The sequence below is a fragment of the Haemaphysalis longicornis genome, unplaced genomic scaffold (genome assembly GCF_048455015.1).
Source record: "Haemaphysalis longicornis isolate Haplotype H1 unplaced genomic scaffold, Haemaphysalis longicornis Haplotype H1 scaffold_3, whole genome shotgun sequence".
NCBI classification, from domain to species: Eukaryota; Metazoa; Arthropoda; class Arachnida; order Ixodida; family Ixodidae; genus Haemaphysalis; species Haemaphysalis longicornis.
The window spans coordinates 183988897-184014930 of NW_027526335.1; the positions used below are offsets into that span (position 1 = coordinate 183988897).

At 49.4% G+C, this 26034-nt stretch overlaps 1 protein-coding gene and 1 long non-coding RNA gene across 3 annotated transcripts in view; both read left to right on the forward strand.

Moving 5' to 3' along the window:
- Nucleotides 1–343: 343 nt before the first annotated feature.
- Trc (Serine/threonine-protein kinase tricornered) overlaps nt 344–26034 on the forward strand; it is a 114099-nt gene continuing 88408 nt past the window's right edge. Inside the window, exon 1 of one of the 2 annotated variants that reach the window (XM_077704911.1) lies at nt 344–500. The gene's annotated coding sequence lies outside the window, so the exon portion shown is untranslated. The remainder of the gene's footprint in view (nt 501–26034) is intronic. The other variant, XM_077704912.1, reaches the window with a different exon arrangement.
- On the forward strand, nt 16075–21031 carry LOC144175874 (uncharacterized). The gene is made up of 3 exons (XR_013323708.1): nt 16075–16420; nt 18880–18964; nt 20912–21031. It is a non-coding gene; the product is annotated as an uncharacterized LOC144175874 (long non-coding RNA).

Sequence of the window (26034 nt, forward strand, 5' to 3'; positions counted from 1 at the left end):
CGAAACCAAACGAAACCAGAACAATAAACCAAAACAATGCAGCCTCGCTGGCTTGTTTTTAAGCTCACACCAGCAAGCCGCGCCAATCCAATCCAGTCATTTTTTTTTAGCGGAAGGATACAACTAAAAAGCTTGTAAACTCGCTTTGTCCACAAGCATGCTGCTGTTCTACGTTAGAACTGAAGTAACACGAACATGATACAACGAGTAGCGTAGGGTTAATTAATCGCCTGTATCTAGCTCATAACTTGCTACTCACTGTTGAAGAGATCGCTTTGCGGAACTACTTTGTTACGGATGGTCACTGAGAAAGTTGCGGACGGACCGCACAACGTCGTCGGCTGAGCAGCGCCCGCTGGGGGCCCGACTCGGTGAACGCTTGGTTTGTGTGGTGCCTTGTCAGCTTTCAAAGTGCCCGACATCCCGTCCGAAATGTCTGGTGTCGGTGGAATCTCCTAAACCTGTGCCCGGCCCATATCGGATACACAACAGCGGCAACGGTGAGTGCAGCGCTCCTCCACCCCTAAAACGTTCGCCCTTACCGACCGCACCGCGGGCAGAACAGGTGACGGCACTATGGACACATACAATTTTTTATGTTTTTCGCCCGCACTTTACCATCCGTTGGACGCGAGGATGTGAACACCCTGCCGGCTTGTAGATATTGATACCAAGAAGAGCGGGTGCACCGTTCTTGCTTGACTGAACGGCCAGTCTTGGCAGTACAAGTTTATTACAAGTCCGTCGAGCTTCGTTGGACGGTCACGGCCGGGGATCGCCTATAGGAATACGGCGCCGTCAACCAGGCCAGTCAGCGCTGGGCGGCGTGGACGTATCGGTTGCCGTCCACGCACAAGGAGCAAGGTGTGAAAGTTGAAGGCAAGCAACCATCTGCCGAGCGATTCGCATTTCCTCTTCGTACCTCGAGGTCGCGCACTGGGAATACTGCCCAAAAAGATCTTCCTTTGTATTGGCATCCGCGCCGCGCGCTGTTAAGCAAAATACAAAGTACCGAAAGCAGTCGGCTGGGTAGCGCGTGCGTTTCTTGCACGGATGCAAGCTTTCGCCGTCTCTTTCAGAAAGGAAGAGAGGCGTGTTTCAGGCGGACGGTGACACTTTTTCCTGTCGTCCGCTGCACGCGGGCGCCCCGGGGAATAATTAGTCGATAAAACGCGGCGCCCAATGAAGGAAGAAACAAATTAAAGACGACGGTGCCGTAAGATAGCTTTCGGCTGGTGGTTTCCTTGTTACGAGGCACGCGCTGTCAAGGCAGCGCTCGGACTAGGGCGATGAGAGACCCGAGAAACTAATGCCGCTTATTTGGCAGTTGCTAGGCGCGCAGAAACGAAACACGAAACAGAGTCCTTGCTCCGGCGTAACTGTTGGTTTTGTTTTACTTTCGGAAACCCGGGGGTTTATCCCGGCAACTGATGCGGGTCATTGCGTTTCGGCTACCTCCGAGTGCAACGAAGCGTCGATGGGTGCTGCTTTGTCGTGTGTTCCGTAAGGACAGCGGCGTCTTGCCTCGGCCGGTCCGAGTGCAGGCAGTACAGCTTGGCTTCTCATGTTTCTGCGGCTGAAGAACAGTAATTATTAGCTGTCGAGCCTTCCAGGTTAGGTTAATTTGTTAGGACGACTGCCCAAGGTAGGCGGCAGTTCAGGGTTTGAGCACCAGGAGAGGACGCGTTTTTCTTTTTTTTCCCAGCACCGTAAACATCAAGTGTCCAGCTGGCTTTCCGCGTAGGGGTGGACATCATCACAACAAAGGCTTTTGGCGAAGGACGACTACACGCCGCTAAACGAACGTCAACCCCCGAGTGATCCACACAAACGAGCGATTGTCTTTTGCCGTCGCTCAAACGCTGAGGTAGGTAGAGTGCGTGTTAACGAACTTTTCTTTCGTCCGGTGACTGATTCGTTGTTCATTCTACGCAAAGAAGGTTACGGCGGAGCAGACGCTGCCGTGAGTTACGAAAGCCTCCCTGACGGCGCTCGGTCAACAACAAACGTATGTCAGTTGCGTAGTTGTTTAACCCTTCCTGTCCGTGCGGACCGAAACAGGGGAAGGGGACGACAAGGCGGAAATGACCAGCGACACGGGCTGACGCGGACTGGTCAAGCGATAAGGTCTCGACGAGGAAGTGCGCCAGCGGTAGAAGGGACGTCGTCGACAGTTCGTCGACTTGGAAAGAGCGCTGCACCTCCTCCGGCGCTCTCAGGCGTTGCAGGTCCCTCCCCGCCGCCCGTCCGTGTCTCTTTGTCGTCGTCAACGCAGCCCTTCGCGAGAGAAAAATTGAAAGGCGCTGCTATATATAAAGTTTGGTTGAACCCAGGTATGCCAGTAGTATGGGATGTCAATTCGTTTATACTAAATCGTGAGGTAAATTAAAGGTAGTCTATTATTTAAGCTTTTATTTCGGGTGTCATCGTTAGCGGTGTTCTCGCGTGTGCGGGTGGGGGCTCAAATGTTGGCTGGAAATTTTGCTGCTGCGATTTGGGCGAAATGCGTGCATGCACGTGGGAATGGGCGTTAAATCTGTACTAGATGATTATTCGTTACGAGAGAGCACAACTCCAATTTAAAGGGCGATAAAGCAGAGTATTGCTCGCACGAGAACAAATAAGCCCAGCTTCTTGCTTTTCCTATATCCACGCGGCCCCTCGATTGCAACGTCTTCCTTGGGTGGTCGAGCTTGGGTAGGAGCGAACCTATCGTTGCTACGTCATGGGGGTAATCTCCGATTTGCGGCTTTCCCATACTACGCGCGGCGCATCATCAATGTCTCACCGAGGTTCGTGTCTCAACGAAATAGGAGATGTAGGCGTGCCAGGGATTCTACATCTTCGGAGCTTGTCAAACAGCTCACCGCTCCTAATATGATATTAGGCTGACCGTGATGAAGTGTCGGACGTCACCCAGAACACACGTTGAGCGATGACGGTAAGGCAACGGTATGGTTACGAAGCCACACTGGAGTTCTCGACGAACTCTCCCGGATGCGGACCATCTCTTAGCTCCCCTCTTAACCTTGATCGAACGAGTGGATGATAGACCACGTGGGAAGGGAGGCCATGTGGGCAGAGGCTAGCGCAGCGGCTGTTGTGATCTCCGCCTGTAATGCTTCCTTGGTCTGGCCACGAGGCTCTGGGTCTGGAGTAGAGTGGCCGGTCTGGCAGAGCCTCATTTAAAGGCTCTGGGTCTGGACTAGAGCCACTAAATTTTTAGTGGCTCTAGTCTGGACCATGCATGACCTCGTCGGAAACAGCACGGCGTCGCCATTGATGTGGCGTCAGAGAAACGTTGAGCGTTCAGAGCGCAACAGCAGCTTACAGATCGTGCAGTTCCCGCAGGCAGGACCTACCAACGCTCTTTCCCCCTAGTAAACAAGCCCAGTGAAGGCTTTGAAAAACGTCCTCTCTTAAGTAAACGTATTCCCACTCTTGAGTGGTGTGTGAAGTTTTGAAAGCCGGTGGATTATGATGGCGATTGCTGCCGTGTCCTTTGATCAGCACGGGGTCCCTCGTTCCGGCGAGGGCTCGTAGAAGATGCATTAGTCATCTCATAGTGTCATCTAGGCATAGAAACCCATAGGAAAGTCCGTGCAAGGTGGGAAGTGTTGTTCCAGCCACAGTTCTCTTGCGCATGGAAATACTACTGAAATGCCATCAGGCAAGTGTGAACAGGTGTGGGAGGTCGCTGGTAGCTTCGTTTGGATCGTGAAGAGCGGAAACATTGACGGTGTCGCGTGGTTGATCACAAGTCGCGACTAAAAAGAACACTTTAGTGAGAAGGGACCAACTTGGAGGGGCACAAACATTTTCGTTCGGACTTCGTTGTACTGACTGCGTTGTTAGGACGAATTCGTTATGAGCGCAAGCGCGCACCGTGTTGCTGTTCACAACGCCGTCTCCATTGTTGTCGGAACAATGTAGAGGACATGAATGATGCGGGTCGACGAAACAAACTTGCACAGTGGGAGAAGAGGAAGGGGTGGCCGATGCGCGGAAGTGTTGTGCGGAGGTGAGAAGGTCGTGGTCGCCGAAGTGACCCCTGCGTGCTGCTCGGCTCTGCTCGCCCACCGCCGGACAAAGAGCGGCGCCAGCGGTGTCCGGCTTTCGGGCGAAAAGCGTGCCAGGAACGGCGGCCGACTGGCGGGCGTGGGCGCGTGCGCTATGCTCGCTTCGTGACCGCGTGACCGGCGCGGGCGGGTCAGCGAGGATCGGGGCCTGGGTCGGGATTTCGTGGACCCCCCCCCCCCCCCCCTCTTCCCTCCTAGCGGTTCTTACTTTTTCCGGCTTTTTGGTTCCTACCCGCGTACACATACACATTACACGCGTGAGCTGCTCGTTGTTGAGGGAGAAAAAAAAAAATTGGCCGCGTATCTGCTACTTTCGTTGCAAATGTCGTCAAAACACGATAGTCTTTATCGACTTTTGCCAAGTAAATGTCTCCCTTCGCTTTCCCGCTCACCTCTCCAGTTGTTCCTCTTGCGTCGCGCTCCTCCCAAGGTAAAGACGCCAAAGGTTTGCTTAAATCATTTTAAATTTCCCGCGTTCCACTGCTCCAAACCCACTTCTTTCTCCGTGTCCAAACCGGATGTCTCGATGCCAACGCTGCCGTACGGCGAAGACGCGCGTGAATCGAGGCGCCCTACTTCAACGTTTATAGAACCGCGTTTCCCTACTCCGCGTGCGTTGCAAGCAGAACGTGGAACCTATCTAGTGGAACCTTTCGTAACTGTTGCCGGTTGATTTCCTAAAATGGCGCCAGAAGCTATAGTGGCGCGGGCGACAGCAGGCGACGGCGGAGGGAATTTTTTTAAATGGAGAGCATTTGTATAACTCACGATGTCACCCGTGCGTCGGCGTCCGCAGCAGCCAGCCTCCCCCTACACTATAAAAAGAAATAAGTTACCCAGTTACCGGCGCCTGGTTTCGATCCCACGACCCTGCGGGCGGAACGCAAGGTACATGGTGCTCTACCCACTGCGCCACAAAGCCGACACAGAATGAAAGGCTACGAACGCGCCTTATATCCTTGACTCATTCAAACTACGTCAAGAGGCTGCTGATACAACGCATTCACTACTTGTGGGTGGAACGCAAGGTACATGGTGCTCTTCCCACTGCGCCACAAAACAGACACAGAATCAAAGGCTACGAACGCGCCTTATATCCTTGACTCATTCAAACTACGTCGTCAGCGGCGTGCGTTGGCGACTCAGCGGCGTGCTAGCGGCGTGATAGCTGCGTGGTGTACACGTGATAGCACCAACCCCCCAACACTAAACGTTAACGCAATACACCCACCCCCTATGCGACGTATTTACTCGAGTACCCCTCGCGGGGAGATGGGCCCATTTTTTCTGCAGTTGATAAAGTATTTAATTTCGTATGATTTTTTATAAAGGAACACTGCAAATATCCCTTCTGTATTAACTTGTTTTATATTTGAGTAACGTCTTGTTCTTCTTCAACAGTGTTGACAGGGATGAACATTACACCGGACTTAGAGGGTTAGATTTAGCTGTGACTATATAGGACTATTGCGCAGGCATTGTTTTACTTTGGCCGGGTGGCTGAATCGAGTCACAGACAGACAGACACCAAAATTTCTGGGTTTAAGTAGCCCAAGAAAGACTATCGTCTTTAAAAAAGTCCCAAGAACAACAGCAAGCTCGTATCATGGGTAGTGAATGCGAAAAAAGACGCCTTGTTTCGCCTCGCGCTGTCGGGAGGCTTTGTAACCTTGCCGCTTGAGACGCTTTGCTTCGCAATCCGCCGTAGCGCTTTCGAATGGCTTCGATCTGTCTCCTATGCGTTGCGCCGCTGCTGGTTGCTGGCCGTCCTTCCGCTGCCTTCATCTGTGGTGTACTGGCGCGGACGGCTATCACTCGCTAGTGCCCAGTATTCCCTTGCTCTGTGGAACGCCTTGTGCTGTGGAACGCTTACGAGGCGGCCGTTTTTCTGCCACGGACACCGGACTCCTGCTTTCGCAAGCGCGAAGAGCGTACGTGACAGCTCCGAAGTGACGGCGAGGCGAGTGCTGGGATCGCGAAAGCCCTTCCTTGTTCGCCATGGCCGTTTTTTTTTTCTCCCACAGGCAACTTGGCGTGTTCGCCGGCGCAAATTCTCAAACAAGCGCGCGAGCGAGGTCTCAGTCAGCATTGTGTTCTCCAGAAGCTCGAGAACCGTGGGAAAGAGCACGTAGAGTTCGTTCCGTGTTTTTTTTTTAATTCTCACGGATTGGAATATATATGCCTGCCTGCTGCAAAAAACACGTTGAACGCGATGTTAGCACCCCTAAGACCGGGTGTGTGTGTGTGAAGGGGGGGGGGGGGGATTTTTTCTTGTCTTGCCTCTCAGTTTATTTTTAAGGCTGTGTCTAGAGTGCCGTCCGACGGTGCTGTAAGCAGTTCACTAAACCACCGACGTCCACCAGCTTTTCGGGATAAAACTGTTCCGTCTGGCACTAGTCTGCTCTCCCTGACGTAATTTAACGTAACCTAACATGATATAACGAGCAGGAAGCAATCGTCTAAAACGCCGAAAGCTAACCTAAGCCATGGAAATTACGATTAAAGCTAACGATGTGAGGCAAAAGCCGGACTCAAGCCACCGCCCTTGGTATCAGGCCTCTACTACGGCGGCCATAGAGGTAATACCATACTGACGGCGGCAGACGTTACGGGTCGTGCTAGCTCAGTCTTGAATATTCCAATGTCATCGGACGGCCCTCTGGCTGTGCCTACAGCTCATGAGCTTGAGGAGGTCGGACTGCGCATCTTGAAGTGCGCCTAATTAATTACACAAAGTCGAATTTTCTCATAATAGTGTGACGACCGGCGGTTCCACGAGGAAAGTTGTAGATCCCAGTCTATAAGGCATCTGACTCAATTTGTTCGAGCGTAACTTTTGCCCATCTCTTTGTTTTTTAAGTGCAATGCACTTCTTAAGCGACCCTGAACCTGCGTCCACCGGCGATGTCCGCGCACGTGGAGATGGGCGCGCGCAGCCTGGCCGCTGACATGGCACATACCCACGTGGGGGATTGGCCAGGAATCTCCTCGTCTTCCTTGGCAACGGGGGGAGATGGGCGCGCGCTGCCTGGCCGCTGACATGGCACATACCCACGTGGGGGATTGGCCAGGAATCGGGCGTGAGAAGGGCTAATGCACCCGCTCAAAGGAGTACTGACACGAAATTTCAAAGCTGAGATCCGCTCTAGCAATCAAGTACAACGACAACACAAATAGGTGTCTGTGAATAAATGCATCTTTTCTTTCTTTCTTTGTAGTTGTGTGTGTGTGTGATCTCTCTTTCGCGAACATTACCGAACCGCGCAAATTCAACTCCTGCATTCGCACTTTCACATTCTTCCCCTCGGGGAAATGCGGGGAAATTTTTTACAGCGTTGCTAAAATAGCAGCAGAAGTAAAAAAGAAATTTTGTAGCGCCGTGTGTGTCTACTTGTCTGTGTCTCTCGTCTTCTGCGCTATACATATTTGCAAGTTAAAAAAGAAAGATGTCACTTTTATGCTCAAAAAACGTTTTCCCCTTCACCAGCACAATGTGCAAACGCGTTTTGGCACGTTGTGTTTTTACTGGACTCAGTACGGATAGCTTGGAGCTTTTACCGCAAACCTCCGCACGATCTCTTGTTTAGCCCCGTTCGTGTTGCGGTAAAAAGTGCACTTGCGAGAGTAGTCCTTCCGCGTGAATAACTAACTGTACGCCTGCACGTCCTGCCGCACACGGCTGTGGATCAGTTAGAAGAAACGGGCGCGCGAGGTTTGGAGACAGCTCGTATCAAGATGAAGGCCAACACGTTGACGGCGCCAAGGGCGCACGGCAGTGCGTGAGCGACACTTCCGTTCTTTTCTTCTTTCTTCTGCGGGAAGGCGGGGTGTAGTACTTCCTCGAAGTGGCGAAACTGTCTCGGCTTGCAGCACTGCGCACGCTCAGTTACGCGTTGCGTTGCTACGCGTCGGCCTAATTAGTTGGCTTCCGCGTAATGCGCCCGTAGTTCCTTCAGTTTTCCCTATTTCCAGCAGCCCGGACATGGGCTGCTTTAAGTTTTAACTAAAGTTTTCTATCTCTCTCTCTCTCTCTCTCTCTCTCTCTCTCTCTCTCTCTCTCTCTCTCTCTCTCCTTTATCGCTGCATGGCTTGCGCGCTGCCTAGCTTTTATGGAAAAAAATTACGCCCACCTCCCCTCGCGGGAACCCTAGTGTGATGCAACGCATCTCACGGGGGGTTCCATTGGCGTTTTCCATCGTATTGATTACGCTTATAGCAGGGATTCTCGCGCGAAGGGGAGGTGGGCGTAATTTTCCATTTTCACCATGCAATGCACATGCAGTACACGTATGCTCAGGTACGGTCTTTATTGCAGACGAGAATGAGTGCCTTGTGGTCCGTAAAGTGCACAGTTAGGGGCTCGACGATTGCATCAAGCAGTCGTCGAGTACTGCGAGAGAGTGCAAGCGTAACGCGGACGACCGTCGACTGAGACCGTCGGAGCGCGGCATGCCGCTTTATATTTACAGCGCCCGAAGGAGAGGAGAGCGCGGAGAGAGTACTGCACATGCGCCGCCCACCGGTGCCTAGCAACGGAGTGAGAGCGCGCTGCGCCAACCCGCAGCTGTTTGGGAGAGAGTGTTCGCTATCGGAGAGAGGAAAGGAGGAGAGGCGCAGCTGTGCGGACAACGCCGGACAGACGCAGGAAGGATAGGGGGGCGAGCATGAGATGCGTTGCATCCAAGTTTTATACAACCTCCTTGGTTGCATCTAAAATTAGCAGTGGCTTCGCTCGGCTGTGCCTGAATATACGTAGCGTGAGCTAAGGTTCAGCTGGTTATTCTTAGCTTTCCTGGTAGTCCAGGATTAGCTGATTATCATGCTTACTGCTGCTAAAACGATTTCCAGTCCAATCCAGTCACGGCAGCGGCGGCGCCGTGAGACGTCAATGCTCCTCGCGCATGCGCAGCACAGCTCTCCAGGAGCCACACGAAACTGCTCAACGTCGGCTAGTGTCGCTCACGCTGCAAAACTAGCCCTCGTGTTTCGTAGGGGCTCAGCTTTGGCACTGAGAAAGCATGATAACGGGGCCTTCCGGCTTGTTCGACCTATGTGGCTATAGAAATTGACGTCGTTAGGAAGGAAGGAAGGATGTAGAAGGAAGGCAGGAAAGTTTTCCTGGCTAGAGCCTAGTTTGCTATCCTGCACGTGGGAAAGGGAAATGGGCAAAAAAGAGAAAGGGAAGAATGAAGAAAAGTTGGAGCAGACAGGTACGCCCCGCGCTGATGCACTAAACATTCAAGTTCAGTGATTGCCACTGGAGGCTTTCAGCCTATAGTCTGGTGTTTAAGTTCGTCGACCGTAGAAAGCGTAAGAGTTCCTTAGTCACCTTCTGAGCGGATGACAGAGAAGGCCAGTGGACACATAATCTTCTCCTCCGAAAATGGCCGCCGAGAGTCCTTTTTAATGATAATTGTCCTAGCTAGGTCTGATTTCGAAGTGATCCCTCGCCGAAAACTTTTCCAGGGCCATTGACTTAACCAATCTTGGTTCACACGAAGTGCACTGGAGTACGTGCGTTGTCCCCGGTGGTCGAACTTTGAGGGGAAAATTGATCCTCCCCTTGAGCGAGCGACTTCCGGTTGTTCCGGTCGCCTTCAGTGCCACTTTCTCCGGCAACGACAGACTCTGTTAAAATCCGGGTTTGTGCGCATGTGGGCACCCAAGGGGATTTCGGCGACCGGAGGCGGTGGTGGGTCTGGCATTTGGGGCTCCGTATGCGCGGGTCTCTCGTTTTCAGGTATTAAAGTGAAATGGTCGATCGTGATCTACTCGTCCAGCATGGCCCAAGCTGCGCGCGTGCAACCCTCAACGCTGATTGGCTGCCGCTTGGGAGGAGAGGTTAACAGTAGTGGAGGGCTCGTGGCTGATTACTTGCTGCTCACCTTAGATGGTTACGGTTATCCTATAGACTACACCGATTAGTCACCTGCACAGATGCGCCGTGCGGTGGCATGCTTTGAATGCGTGCACGTTTGTGTTTACCCTCTCCCAAAAGGCAGGCTAGCTCGTCAGCACCGCAGCCGTATGTCGAGACGGGTTCGAGTGTCGGCTTCTTTGCCGTTTGCTTTGCTTTGCTCCCGGAAGCGGTTTTGACACCGCAGCGCTAAGCGTTGAAGGAATCAGCTTCGCGAAGAACCTGCCCTGTACTCGTGTCTGCTGGCGCTAGGTGAAGTGAGGCAGACTGCGCCGGGCGCAGGTTGGCCACTTTGGGGCAGTGACGCTGACTTTGCGCGCACGTCGACCGATTCTCGCCAGCATAAGCATCTCTTTCGCCGTCGTTATTTTTATACCGCTCAGCATTATTAGCGGAAATTTACTTACGTACAGTATTTTTGTGCATGTTTTCGGTTTCAGTTTGATAGATGCGGGCCATTGCTGTTCGTGCGGAGCGCGGGTCTCGAGGAAGTCGTGCGAAAAACTTCATCGTGAGGCTCTCAGTGCGGGACTGATACTTTAATTTGTGCGCACCGTCTAACATTTTCACAAACATTTTTTGTATCCTTTCTTCTTTTCTCGTCTGGCGCAGTAGAAGCTAAGTGCAACGGTTCGCTAACACACACACACACTCTCTCCCTCAGGAATCCGGAAGCTGGTTTGGCTAGCGGTGGTAGGCGCACGTGTACACGCCCGGAGTCTTTTTGCGCGCAGCCCGCCCTATGTACACCTACCCATCACCACAGCGTACACTCATAAAGCAGCAGCCCGTCTTCGTAGCACTTTACCCACTGAGCATCTCACACATCGCTTCTCAAACTTGCGCGGCGCCCCCACCTACTCGTTCTGCGGAGGCTACCCCAACATAGCTCACACACTGTGGACTTGTGACCGGAACCAATCGTCCCTCCGCGACTAACTCCCGTGTGGTGAAGTCGGCGGCTGACCCCAGCTACCAATGGGGCTCGGAAAAAAGAAATCCCGTGCAATCTCCACTAACGGGAAACCGGAGGAGTGGTGAAGCATGCGGTGAATAAGTGTATGCTTGCCGCGTTGGCGTTCTTGCCCACGGAGATGAAACCGTTGTGGGGTACAGGTATACAGCTTTGCTGCGAAAGTCTCGTGTCTTTGAAGCACGAGGCGTTCCAGCGCGAGGCGTAAACGGGTGTCCGGGTGTTTTTTAGTACGCGTTACGTTTTAGCGCTAGGCGTAAACGAGTGTTTCGGTGTTTTGGTACGGTGACTACATTAGACCACGGTTACGACGACGACACGAGACGCCGCCAGCTCGAACCCTTAAAGGGCTTCGCCCCTTAAATAAGTTTATTTCCTTCTTTCCGGGCGCTGCGGGTGAAACTTAATTGGCCCCTTTTTTTTTTTTTTTTTTTTTTCAAATGGTTTTATGTCGCTGACGCGATCAGCTTTTTTGTGCTCCCTTTTTTCTGCCTCCTCGGTGGTGGTTAAAACCTTGGATAGGTATTCACGAGCACTCGGAAGATTTCAATTGAGCCATTCAGCGGGGAAAGGCTTTCCACCGCAATATGACAGCGTGACGGGGATCAGAGTAGGAGTGAAAGGCTGACCCTGACGCTGGATGTCAGTGCAGGGTCGTTGCCGTGTAGGCGGCTCTTGACGCCTTGTCCCGTCCGAAGGTCGGGCAGCTAGGGCGGGTGCTTCGCCTCTGCCAGGCGGCCCCGCGTCCTTCGCGTATAGTCCTCTGCCGTTTGCATGCGTGCTTTCTCTTGCCTGCGCGCGTTGTGTACCCGTTCTGAAGTCATCCGGTGTTGGCATTGGGGCACGCTTCCGCGATCGCAGCACGCCGGGGACCGTCACTCGAAACCACTTGTGCGTGCCGCAGTGGCCAAAACGTTGTCCGGCAGATACGCACGATTACGCGGATTCTATTCCTTGCCGCGGGTGCTGTTTCTGCGATGGAAGCGAAACAAGAAAAGTTGCACGTGTGCGATATTTTGGGGGCACGTTAAAGTTCTCCCTCTGTACTTATTTTTTTTAGGCGCGAAGCACCTTAGGGGCTCGGGTGGTCGGCGTCTCATGTCGTCGTCGTCGTATTCTCATGTGGTCACGGTACTAAAACAAAGAGACACTCGTTTTCCAACGCCTCGCGCTAGAACGTTTCATCTCCGTGGGCCAAAACGCGTAATAAAAGAACACACCCGAACACTTGTTTTTCGTTCGCGTTTGCTTGCTTACTTGCCTCTATCGCTGTAACCTCTGTTTCGAATTTCGCTTCTCCTCCGTCTTCGTGATTGAGATGTCGCGTATATCAGAGACTTACAATCTTTGAATACACTTATGCACTGCATGCTTCGCCCATCCCCGGGTTTCACGTTAGTGGAGATGGCCCAGTTTTTTTTTATTTACTGCCAGGCTGTCTGCGGATAGGATCCAGTAGATTATCTACGACAGCACAGCGATGTAGACAAGAATCGCAGGCGAGCGTAGCGCCAACTTTCGGCGCCCATTCAAGCCCTCGGGAGCGTAAAACTGTGCGCCACATCTTTAACGTAAGTGAAAAATTAGTAAAAACAAAAACAAGAAAAACAAAGTCCTAAGGCCTTGTTGTATTGCCCCCTGGAAAGATGTCTTCCCAGCAATGCATTTGTATTTAGGGGATCGGTGTAAGCTTGGCCTTTGTAGGCTGTCTTCCCCGCATAGTTTATTGCACAGTGAAGCAAGGGCATCTACGTGTGAGTGCGGTTACAGAAAATGGCTGTAACTTGCTTGACTGGAATTATCCGGAAACAATTTATATGGCAATTACCGTCAAGGCGACTCCGACATCACGCGCCACAGCTTCACAGGTCATCCTTCTTCACAGAATGGGAGGGCACTGATGATGAACGAACGTTTATTATAACTTAAAAAATTATTATTGAATTTTGCTAACCTTTGTATATACCGAGTAGGAAATGAAGTTGATTTGGCGGATAATTTGAAATGCGGCGTGTTTGTATTTGCCTTGTTGGAGATTTTTAGCATAGAGGCTAGAGTATACGCTAGCGGCGGCAGGTACCGGGACTCGGCTGCGCATGTGTGCACGGGCACGGCACGAGAGGCTGCCCGTCCCCGGAACGAATACGCGCATGCGTGTTCGTTCCGGGGACGGGCGGGATTTGGGCCCGTTTGCCCGAACGCGATAAGCGTGGGAATAAGTTCTCAACTACGACTTTAGCGCTGTATAGGTAAAAAGTTAATAAAGTTAATAAAAAAAAGTCGTTTGGCCGAAACTGATACAAACGCTCGGTTAAGGTAGAGTTTCCGTCGGGTTTTCTGGCAACTGGCTTATTTGCCGTGGCCGAATTCGACTTATCGGCGTCTTATTCGTAAGTGAGAACTTAATCGGGAACTTAAAGGGACACTGAAGTGATTTGTAAACAATGCGGGATTACGAGCGCAAATTGTAGTCCGGAGTCCCTATAGGCGTCTGACACTACCTAGGCCATGTTTCGACCACTCTGAGCGCGTTTACGCGAATTTATTTAGTAGAAAAATCAATTCGAAAATGCTGTCCTCCACTCTTTACGCTCGCCCATTTTCTGTGGCGTTTTCGTGTGACGTCAGCAGGAGAGGAGCTGGCAATTGGCTGCGCTACTGCACAGCTCGCCGACCTACCGCGACCGAGTCAGTCGGCCCAGCGTTTAGTCCGCCGGCCGCCGACGGGTCGTCGCAATTCGCTCGATCAGTTGAAACTAAGCCACAACACGTTTGGGAATGGACGAATGTGCCTTTCTTTACTTCGTTAGTTTGTACACTATCTAGCTCCAAGTCAAGGTCGCTTCACACAAGCGCTGCACAAGCGCACATGCGACGCTTCGCTGACTGGTACTCCAGTAGGAAAATATAAGGCCTCTTGAAGGGGGAGAAGAGTCAGCGAAGTCAATATAGGTACTAAGGAAATAAAATCAACTGATATTTTTATCGTACAGCGTAAAAGTAGGGTGCGGGAAGCAGTTTTTTGCGCTGGGCGAACAAGCACAGCGTTCAGCAGCACGACTACGCATCTGCGAACGCTTTTCCGTCTACGAAATGCAACTGCTAGACGTGAGCTATTGTGGAAACTCGGGGGACGCTTACTGCACGAGCGCAATACAATAGTCACCTAAGCTGCTTGAAATACTGAAACTAAATAAAAGTGTAAACTGGTTATACATTATATCCCTTATGAAAATGAACTTTTCCTTTCTGTTTACTTTGTGTCTCCTGCATGTTGACTGTGTGGCCTTTCTTTTGACTTTTCCTTTGTGTTACCTCTAGGACATAAGCAGGCTGTGTACTTTTTATAGACTGCCGGATAAACAGCCATGATGTTTTACCTTTATATGTACTATGGTAAAGACAAAGTTTAAATTTCTATACGAAGATTTTATTTCGGATGAGAGGTATAAAACTTTAAAAATGACTTGCTTTCTTCTCTTTCTGAGTTCCGCAATGCTATTGCCCATGTGTGTACTCAAGGCAAAATGAAGTCAAAAGACTTTGGCCTGTTTCCCCTGTGTTGCCTCTAGGACGAAGGCTGTAAGATAGAACTTGAATTTGCTGTCTTAATTCTTCTGTGTGCCGTAATGCTGTTGCTTATGCATGTACTGAAGGCAAAATGAAGTCAAAAGACTGACTTATGTCTTTTGTGTTGCCTCTAGGACACTGGGAGGAAGGATAACTATTTGTTGCCTTACATTCTTTTTCTGAAGATTGTGCTTCCTCAAGTAAACATAAAGTCGAACATGTAAGCCTTAATTATACTCGAAAGGTTAAGTTTTTTGGCTTGGCTAGAGATGGTAAGAAACAATGCCGATGGTTTGTGGAAATTCTGCAGCACTGTATACGTTATTTCGTGCTAGTAAGGTCTGATAAATTCGCAGAATTAATATTACCAACTGGTACGTTTGTATGAAACAGTGGCGTAAGAAGAATACATATTGAACGAGGCTGTTCGAAGTGCCTCGTCCCTCCCATTACGAAAAAAAAGTGGGAGGGAGAAGAATATACATACCACAAAAAGTAAAAAGAACACAAAAAGCCGAATAGAAAACGAAGCAATGAAAACAAAAACAACCTAAAAAGTGGCTTCCGATTGTCCTAGTCTGTATTTTCCTTCAGGGTCGTTGTAAAATGGCTTATCCTTGCAACTAAATGCTGAAGCGGTGTACTGTTTTTTGGGGCAGAGCTTGCGGTAGAAATATATTGCGACAGAAAAAAAAGGGACACAGCCAGACGAGAGCAACAAGAGCAACAACAATGTCAAAATATAACCTAAGGCAGAAAACCTTCAATTAAAACACGGTTAAAAAAAAAAAAAAAAGCAAAGGTCACTGAGCGGGTTTCGAACCACCGCCCTTTCAATCAGTAGGCGAGTACTTAACCTCCAAGCCACCAAAACAGAACACGACTGGGTCGTAAACCTAGGTCTAAATACTTGAGCTCACATAGTCTTGCTAAGCCTCCATTTGAGTGAATTGTTTGCCTGCGTGGATTTGACGCACGGTGCTTTTGTGTGCGTGCGTGCGTGCGTGAGTGCGTGCGTGTGTGTGTGTGCGCGCGCTCGCGCGCGTGTGTGTGTGTGTGTGTGTGTGTGCGTGTGTGTGTGTGTGTGTGTGTGTGTGTGTGTGTGTGTGTGTGTGTGTGTGTGTGTGTGTGTGTGTGTGCGTATGCGTGTGCGCGTGTGTTTGCGTATGTCTGCGGGGAATAATTTTTTTATCCGGCCGTTCTGTTTGTGAAAAGCCCACAAACAGTGAATGGTGAATGCTTGGACGCTGAACAAAACACAAAACAGTCAATCTAGATGTAGATGACGATGATAATAACTTCGTTTGTTAATCCATTTTTATTCACTTTTGAGTAGCAACAACTTACGACAACAAAAGACGTTGCTCGCATCAAGAAAATATACTGCCATTATATATATGTTTGCTATTATCAACTTTAACAAAATACTATAATGGCGTCTGCCTAGTTTGCTTCAGGGGTGATGATGAAGGAAGAAAGTAACTGCTAAAACTCTATGACTGCTAGATAGCAAACTGTAGTAATAAGTCTAGTCTAGGCTAGCATATATGCAGTCATTGTTATAGGTGCGCAAGAAAAGACGTGGCTGGTTCGTTGTGCGTGGTTTTGGTGGTTTGTTTTCGATTTGCTGGTGTTACGTGAATTGCTACGTGCTCCTCCTGCCGCAATATTACGTGTTAGTGCTCTTGTGCCACCTGAAACATCGTGAGTGCTGGCAAAGCGTCTGTGTCGTCGCCGTACTGCGCTGCTGTAGCAAACGCACATCGAGGTCGCCATTTGACAAAATACCTGACAAGTTGTGCGTGCCTACGTGAATCAAGAGTCTCTACTGCAAGTTCCAGTCTGTCGACGCGACGTGTGAAAAATGCTGCGTGTTCTGCCGTAAGTGATTGTTTATCGTGGTGCATGTTAAATTTTATTACGCGTTGCCGCAGTGCTGTGTTGTTAAACGTGTTGAGTATATTGCTTGGTGTTCGGCTCGCCGCGCTTCTTTTATTGCAAATTACCGGCTGCGTCGGCGCGGTCATAATGAGCTTCCAGGAGCGGCGGCCAGTATGCTGTGTGAGTGATCGACCCCCTTGCCATTGCCGGCAACGAAAATATTATGCTGACGGCCCAGCGGCCGCCACTTGGCTTTGGTGGATTCGACGCTAAAGCTTGTTGCATGAAAAAAAAAAAAAAAAAGAAAAGAAAACTGCGTTAATGGTTGCAAAACAAAACGCCCACTCCCAGATTTTTTTTTTTTTTAGGAGGCAGTTGACCCACAGTATATTTTTTTACAGGACGTAGGCAGCTTAGCATTGTTCTAACGGGTAGTTTTCGTTTACGGGTAAAGAAATGCAAGGAGGCTGCATTACATTTGTAGTTATAATACGTAAGAGTTGCATATACGTTGAATTTTCAACATTTAAGCATTGCTAGCAACTTTATAAGTAGTACCACATGCACAAGGTCTTTAGGCAGTGAACATTTGACCAGATAATTGTTTAGACGTCGCAGCTTGAAAACATGCTGTTCCAGCCTGCATTGCTGGTGCAGTCACAGGGCAGCTTTCACTGTTTTAATGCAAGAAATTTTTCCACCTTCCTAAGCTCATCCAGCATCGTCATGATCAGACAGAAATTCTTGTGTGGTGTGACATTATTTGTAGCTGGCTTGCATAAATTGTGTTGACCGTAACATGTTGAGCATGGGTTAAACGTGTTGATTCTTACAAATATGCATGTGATGGGGATACAATCACGGTGCGAAAAAGATTAAACAGGGCGTGGGCTTGCCACCGTGCTCCTTCGCCATCCTGTTTTTTCGTTTCGTCAGCATTTCAACTTGCCTACCCCTTGGAGGTATTGGCACGCTGAGACGTTCACCATGTGCCTCAGAGAGAATTTTAATGGCGCCATGAAGACAAAATACAAGTTTGTGTTATTCGAAAGATTTCGTGTGGTATGGTGCCCCCAGCACTTGTCCAAATGCAAACGATGCTTTATTCACTGAGAAATTCATTAATTGAAGCTAAAATTTTGGTTTTCCCGCTAAATCGTGCATTTTCAGGGTCTGCAATGACATCACAGGAACCGACCGCTCTGTAGCCGATTGGGAAACGTTCTTTACCGTTAGTTAACCGAGATGGTGCCACCATACCGTGGCAAGCCGCTTTCTGCTTTTGTTTTGTTTTTACCGTATTTAAACGTGGCTTGTTATTGTTCAGCGAGAAAATAATCGTTTCGTGAAACATAGTGCTCGCTCCACAAATATGGTCACGTAAGACACCGTTGCTTGTGTCAATCGGCCATTGTTGTCCGAGACAACCCCAAAGCCCCGCAGTCCTGTGCAGCTAAACCAAGCATAGTGCGCGCAGTACCAACAGCAGTACGCATCGGTACTTCTATGCTTACGTGTGCTTTCCTAACCTTTACTGTTGGTCCCACCATTCTTACTACTGTAAAAAGAATGTGCCCTAAATTTAAGCACAAATAGTTCGTTCGGCAAGCTTATAGCCTCTGCCTAATTCGCGTTTGCTGTTGCCGCCCTCCGCTAACTGCAGAGCTGGCTGGTATGACATAGGTTCTGTTGCGGGAAATGAGCTAGTGGGTCACATGGCCATTTCCTTTGTTCCTAATTTGTAGCTTATTTGAGTGGAGTTTATGTTAAAAATGGTGTCAGCATGATTCTAGCAACGGAATCCTTTGAATGAACCAAACTTGTGTTTTCTCTTCATGGCTCCTTTAAAAGCCGTAACCACGTTTCGCACCCTCTGGACCAGAGAATATGCTTGCACAGTGGAAATCTGGGGCCACAGATTTCTACCACCTAGGGATATTTAATAGGCTTAGTTTAACATTAATTCAGTGTAAGGATGCTTCTGTTCCTTTAAAGTATGGCTGAAAGCCTTGTAAGGATTGTCATGTATGTACAGTGCTCACGGATTGAAACGCGACACTGCAAGCGCGTGGCCTGCGCTACATGCAGCGCCGCCAGTGGACGCCCGTGGAAGCTAGGTGTTGCATTGTGGTATACCACGAGGATGAGAGTGTTTTGACCATAAGCTTGCTGCTTCCGGTTGCCAATAAGCGGGGAAGTGGTTCCCCGCAGCGACAGCGTTGCGCTGTCAGCGACAGCGGCGTCCATGGACGGCGCTGCATGTATTGGCGGCCACGCGCTCGCAGTGTTGCGTTTCAATCAGTGAGCCCTGTACTTATTTTTTAGCTTGAAAGAACTGAAGGTGCCTTTTTTGCACCTACAAAAAAGAAATTCTGTCATGTCATGTCAGAGCGAGTATTTCACGGCATTATACCGCATATTTACGGCTTGTTTACTACTTGAACTTCCATTTTTTACAGGGCCAGGTGTTTGACATGGAGGATGTACGTTGTGAGCTACCAGAAGAATTGGCTGCCTCCTGTTTCTATCTATCCTGCACGACCTGTAAGTGGAGTTCATTACGGCTGTGAAATGCATGAAAATCTCGATTTTGAAGGCTGAGAGAACATGAAAACATAGAAAACCATTGTGGCATTCTTGTGGTACCTTAGTGATATTAAGACATAAGAACATTGCAGAGATGGGGCAAAAAATAAGGAACCGATGAGGGTGAGAAACTTCCTGGTACCTTTCTTATTTTTTTTTGTCGCATCAGGGCTGCGTCCTTGCTCCATGAATTAATTAATAACGACTTTGTCACCCTTGTTCACTGTGGTAGTTGCGTGGTGCCCACAGACAGTGTGTGGGGATTTTTCTTCTACCGCCTATTACAGATGAACTAGATCTTTAGACTTCTACTCAAAAGTCATATTATGGATTACATTACATGAGTGAAACAATTCCATGCACCCAGAAATAGAATTTAGGTGAATTCACTTCAATGCCCTAGATGCAACTTGTGCCTAGCAGTGAAAAGGGTGTATTGCGTGCCTTTTTGCCACTGTGTTTCATGTAGTGTAATGAGTCTCACTGGCCATCGTACTGGCCATTTGCACTCATTCATTTAGATCGAGAACATTTTCAATAAAAAACAGGAAAAGCTAGGATAGGGATCGCAAAGCAACACCCTTTCCATATCAAACAGGACTGCTGGTGCAGCATACAAAGGAAAAAGGGGAAAAAGACGGTTCCCTTAAAAAAGGATAAGATTGCAGGGTGTGGCCAGGTGCTTGTAACAAAACATTTTGTAAACAAATCAAATGGCGTGGTTGGGGGCAATATTATGATGTTTATAGTAGGAAAAACCTGCATTATTTCCGAACAGTATGAATGCTCTGTGTCCAAACATATGCAAAAATGCTTGTGTGTTTTTAGCATTTGAGTGCACGTTACAGAGTAGTCAGCTCAAGTTACTGCGGTAGCTTTCCTCATTGCTGGTAAGCATAAACCCTGAAATTAAATTTGCTGTATTCGACCACTTTAACCCTTTCACTGTCACTGATGTCCTGGTTTGTCTTCGAATTTCTCCTCCACGGTGTCACTGACATACCGGTGCGTTTTCTGTTGTGCGTTGAAAAATTCATGCCATGGTGCAAAGTTGGCGCACCTGCACTGTTTGTGCTATCTGTCAAATCTTTCTAGTAGCTTGTATTTTCACAAAGTACAGAGCGACCACGCCCAGCTTTCGCTGCGTGGGGGTCACTCCGTGCACTGTACATCTGTTGGGATGAGTGACCACGTGGCACGCGTGCAATGATGGGTGCAAGTGTGCTATCCACCACGTTTTTCTAGGGTTGTTTTTTATTTCTGTTCCTGTGTCTGCTACCCATCGACACAAGGAAATATAAAAAGTGAGGAGCCAACCTAGAGGTTGGTCAGTTCATGGTGATGTACATTTTGCTTTTTGTAAGCAAGCACAGACAAATAAACTAGACAATGCAAGTGCTGTCTCGTAAACGAAATGCACAATAAAACTGCTGCCTTTATAGGTTCCAAAGAACGCGTAGACACAAGCAACTACTCATGATGACGACTGATCAATGCCTGTCTTAGCATGTTCATGCAATTTTATGTTGCCTTCCCTGCCCCCCCCCCCCCCCCATATTGCTTTGTTCCCACAGTGCTGCTGCAATAATCTCATCTCAAATGTTCTTGCGAGGCTGTATAAATGCCCGTCATGAGGAGGCCATGAATCTAAACAGTACTTAGTTCTGGGTTGTGTTGCCTATGTAACAGTATGTCATATTTGATGTTCGTAAGCTCATTAGTTAATTTATGTGGTCTAAATTTTGTGGCTAATTTTGCAACCTAGAAGTTGTACCTTCTCTTTCAGGATACTTGGTTCAGTTTTGTATGGGAACACTCCTTTATATTTATAAGCATAACCAGCAAATGTTTGAGACATGTTTGTTTAAACCCCTTCATATGCGATCAATGCGTTTGTCATTTCAGGTTCAAGCGTGGCAGTGGCTATCCCGTCCTGTGAGGGGTAAAGATGAGGCGACACCTGGTGTGGCAGGCGGCAGCAGCACGTATGGATCCAACCTGAATAAAATAGTCAGGTTTGCAAGAGTGGTGTGATTCATGTGATTTTCGTCAGCTTGCTCTTACAGAAACAGCTGCAGCATGAAACAGTGACTGTGGAGCTGGCTGACATTTTCTACATGCAGCTGGCTGTTGGGTGCTGTTATTTGACAGCATGCAAAGGGCACTCAAAAGGTGGAAGCTTGTGGGATACGTAGAGGACGGAAACATAAAGGATTCTTGGAGGACGCAGAAAGTCGGTGGCGAAATTTCAATACAGGGGACACACAAGGGACGAATGCGGTCTGTTGCCTTCAAGACATATAGGGGACACACAAAGGCCGTATGGTGTCTGTGTTGCCTTTGGGAGATAGACTGGACGCATGGAGGACGGAAACACACGGGACACTTGGAGTACGCAGAAAGTCGGTGGCGAAATTCCAACACAGAGGAAACACACAGGACGCACGCAGTCTGTTTCCTTCGGGACGCAGACTGTCTTTTGACTGGACATAGAAATTTTCATAAGGGATAGCTTATATTTCCACCATCGGCATGTTTTCTATACTGCAGGTTCACCTTTTTTGGGGCCGCAACGTTCATTGCTCCACGAACTAGTCCACAGAACTCGCGCAGGCTGGCACTGGCGCGCTAGCGAGTTTTCGTTGGCGTGCTGTTGCCATATGCACTGACTGTATGCAGGCAGTGGGCCCAGGCCAGAATCAACAGACCCTTGGACTGGTGCGAACACGCTTTTTACGATACAGGCATGAGCGAGGCAAGCTCCAAATATCGGGGAAAAGCGCATGCATTTGAGCGTCTGCGGGGACGCGGAGGGCGTTCATGCACTGCGTAGGGCTCAGCCAATGAATGCTACGATTCCAAGCCGTCCTGGGAGGCTTATCTTATGCATTTTACAGTCGACAACATGGCAGAAGCGCGGTACTACGATTACTGTGATATGCCACGATGCCATCGGATGTCAATCATGTTTTACAGAACCGAAACCGAAGCTTGTTTGATTGCTAACCTTGGACATCGTCCAATCACGGTGCCCCCTCCTCCCAACGTCACAGCTTAGTTGGTGCGGCCGCCGCAAACCGCACATGGTAGTTTTTCTTCTTTCCCGCTTTGTAAAATAATTACCGATTAGTCAACCGGATAAACGATGAAAAGTGTGCTAATTTGAGCCAGTCTACGCAGTGCAAGCAAAAACGGGAGCTTGAAAAATTCACTTCAGTGTCCCTTTAAGCGTACGGGCAAACGGGCCGTGGCTGGACCGAGACCCGCCGCCGCTAGCGTAGCGTGCTCTAGCCGCTATACTAAAAATCTCTTATTTGTCGTTTCTATAATCCGGCGTCTGTCACATGTACGACGGTAGTAGGTAATCAAAGCGTAAAACATGCATGCCATGTGGTTGGCTTAGCAAATGCGCTTGCATGATAACATTCGTTGACCCGCCCGCTGGAGCATGCACGCGCGTGTGCGTGCTGCGACCGGCGTCCCACGGCGTTTCTAGTTTTGAACGAATGTGATCTGAGCGTGTTCCCGAGAGCGCCTAAAAGAAGAACCGTTACCGAAAGGCAAAGGATTTATTTGATCCAACTTTTGTAGCAGCAAACCGGCAGAAATCCTGTAATACGGCGTCGATATTGCGAACATCTAAAAAAATTCGCGTAGCTTGCATTAGTGGTGCAAGGTTGGAGAAACGACAGAACTGGTGGCCCCTCTCCCTTCCTCGAAGACTAGGCTGTTGCGCCTCACATGGGTTTCCGAACTTGCCGCTGAAAGTTCTCCATTACTGGCAGGCCCGAATGATTTTGTCCGCAGGCCTTCACATATCTCCCAAAGTGGACCGCGTTGGCACGCGCTAGAAGCTTCGGCCAAGTCCAAAGTCGGACTTCGAGCGGACCGTGAAAATCTTTTCACAGCTGGTGTGGTTCAACGTAGCGTGATTTTGCGTGTATCATCGTTGGCAGAAGTACACCGTACGCGCGTTGAGGGCGGCTATAAGGCTCTCTCCCCCTTGGCGCATTATCAGCGCTTTGCTTTATCGGCCGGCCGTTCCTGGTGACCGCAGAACGCCTGACGGAAACAGCGCTCACAGCAGCGGTCTTTGAAGTGTGGCGGGGAAGACAAACGGAGTCAAAACGGGCGTGCACGTCGCCTCGACGGCCACGTTCCCGCGCCGCCGCCGACGAGGACCGAGAGACGGGCGCGAGCAGCGAGGGAGGCAGACGCAGCGGCCAGCGCGTCGTCATCTGGCCGGAGCGGGCGTTGCATGACCCAGAAAGAGGCAGAAGAAAGCCGGCCGGCCGGCCGGTCAGGGCGCTCGCCACCATGCTCGCCCGCAGGCCTGCTGCGCGAACGAGGTCTCCCCCACCGCCGGTCAGCCGGGCCGGTGCCCGAGGCGCTGACCATTATAGACAGCGAAATCTGCCGCTGCCCGCGCTCTTCGACCGTGCGCCGAACGCGAGCGTGTGGGGCGTTCTCTGCTGGCCGCGCTGTACACGGGCGACGAGGTCCTGCTCGCGCGTGGCTCTTCCTGTGGAAACCGTCGACCACGGTTTGCGCAGCCCAAGTTTTTCCGGGGAGGAAATGCCGCCCGGAATTACTTCCTGTGCCGTACGCGGGATGCGCGTACCGGTCGTCTACACACGCGGTTCACAAGCGCGAACTCGCGTGGTTTTCTTGTCTTGTCGAGGTCGTGGACAAAGTGCAATGTGGAAGTAGGCGTCGCACTGGTTGCGCTCTTTACTGCTGCTCTGTGTGCACCCCCTCTCGCGCTCTTTGACACCTGCAGTTCGTTATTATGGTGTGTAGGAGGAGAAAGCAGGCTTTTAAAGACGGCAGTCTTTCTTGGGCTACTTAAACCGCAAAGTTTTGGTCTGTCTGTGCGTCTGTCCCTTCATTCAGCCTTCCGCCCGAAAGTTGAAATAATACACTAACGAGAGGTTTATACATGCAAAAGTTCTCGAAACCATTAAACCTCGAAAAACACTCATGCCAACCTTTTTGAGCAAAAATAAATCATCAGGCCTATTTGAAGCAAAACAGCAATGCACAACTGGTCATCGCAGTCTTCTTTTAATTAAGCATACATGGCTGCTTGATTTTAGCGATAGTAAATAAAAGAAAGATACGCGTTGGAAACGTTGGACCAAAAAAATGTAAAAAAAGTGCGCGTGCCTGACCCTGGGCCTCTTGGCGGCATTCCAAGAAGTCCTACTGCGTTAACGAAAGGTTCCAGTAGGTGGCACGCGAGCAGTGCGAATTCGAACAAACCTCCACCGTGTTTATCGCAGGAGGAGCGTAAGAGGTGGGCGGAGGGGCATTTTAACGTGTCAAGGGCTGCATAAAACTGTCGTCTTTCAGCGACATCTGCAGCGAAGTGAGCACATACGCGGCCAGTTTTAAAGACGATAGTCTTTCTTGCGCTACTTGAACGGGAAAATTTTGGTCTGTATGTCTGTCTGTCACTCGATTCAGCGAGCCGGTCAAAGCGAAACACATGCTGAGCAATAGTCATATACAGGGTGTCCCAGCTATCATGCACCAAGATTTAAAAAAAGAGAAATTGCGTAACTCGAAGAAAACCTAGTGCATAATGTTTGCAGTACTGTGAAGAAGCGGAGAGTAATTTTTTCGTTAATGAGACTTAATTAATTAATTGTAATTAATTATCTAACTCGAGAAGTACTGTCCTAATCACTAAAGTGTCAATGAGGCAATTGTAGGTAACCACGAGGGGCATCTAACTGCGGCATTTTCAGCGATTAACTAATTGCGTACACATTTATTCTGACTGATAAAGGAAACCGGCGAAATATGAAAGATACCACGTGACGGCGCCTCCGCGCGCACCGTAAAGCAACGCCCTCAAACAGGCTGCCTCTGAGTTAGCCAGAATGAAATAGACAAAAGAAAGAAAGAAGAATTCGCGACCGAGTTTGTTCCTTATCTGCGCACGCGTCCCGCGAATCTTGCTGCTGCTGCTCCTTCCATGCATGCTATTATCAAGGTGATGCGCTGTCTCTTCGGGCGGGTAACACGCGAAGCAGTTGCTTTCAATCAGCTTTGTTTGGGGACGCTGCTTTACAGTGCGGGCGTAAGCGTCGTCACGTGGTGCTTTTCATATTTCGCGGGTTTCCTTTATCAGTCAGAATAAATGTGTACGCAATTAGTTCGTCGCTGAAAATAGCGCAGTTAGATGCCCCTCGTGGTTACCTACAAGTGCCTCATTGACACTTTAGTGATTAGGACAGTATTTCTCGAGTTAGATAATTAATTACAATTAATTAATTAGGTCTCATTAACGAAAAAAATACTCTCCGCTTCTTCACAGTACTGCAAACATTATGCACTAGATTTTCTTCGAGTTACGCAATTTCTCTTTTTTTAAATCTTGGTGCATGATAGCTGGGACACCCTGTATATTCACAGCCGAATCTAAACGTCTGCTGTCAGTGTTCATACATGTCAACATTGTTGAACAAGAACAAGACATTACGTAAACATAAGCCCGGAAATAAATACATGAGTGCTATTTGCAGTGTTGCTTTATATTTAAAAAATCATGGATGCTTGGTTTTTGCTATAGAAAATAAAACACTGCCCAACGGCAGAAAACCGTCGACTGCTGTTACCAGCGCTACCTCCTGGCGCCATTTTAAGAAATCAACCGGCAACAGTTACGAAAGGTTCCACTAGGTAGGTTTCGCGTTTCTCTTGGAACGCCCGTGGAGTAGGGAAATGGGGTTCTATAAACGTTGTAGTAGGGCGACTCGATTCACGTGCGTCTCCGCCGTACGGCGGAGCTGGCATCGAGGCACCCGATTTGGAGCAGTGGAACGCGGTAAATTTAAATTGACTTGAGCAAACCTTTAGCGTGTTATCTTCGAAGGAGCGAGACGGGAGAGGAACAGCATGAGGGGTGAGCGGGAAAGAGAAGGGAGGCATTCACTTGGCAGCGGCACCAGTCGACTATCGTCTTCCGTCGACATTTGCAACGAAAAGAGCACATACGCGGCCAATTTTTTTTTATCCAGTTG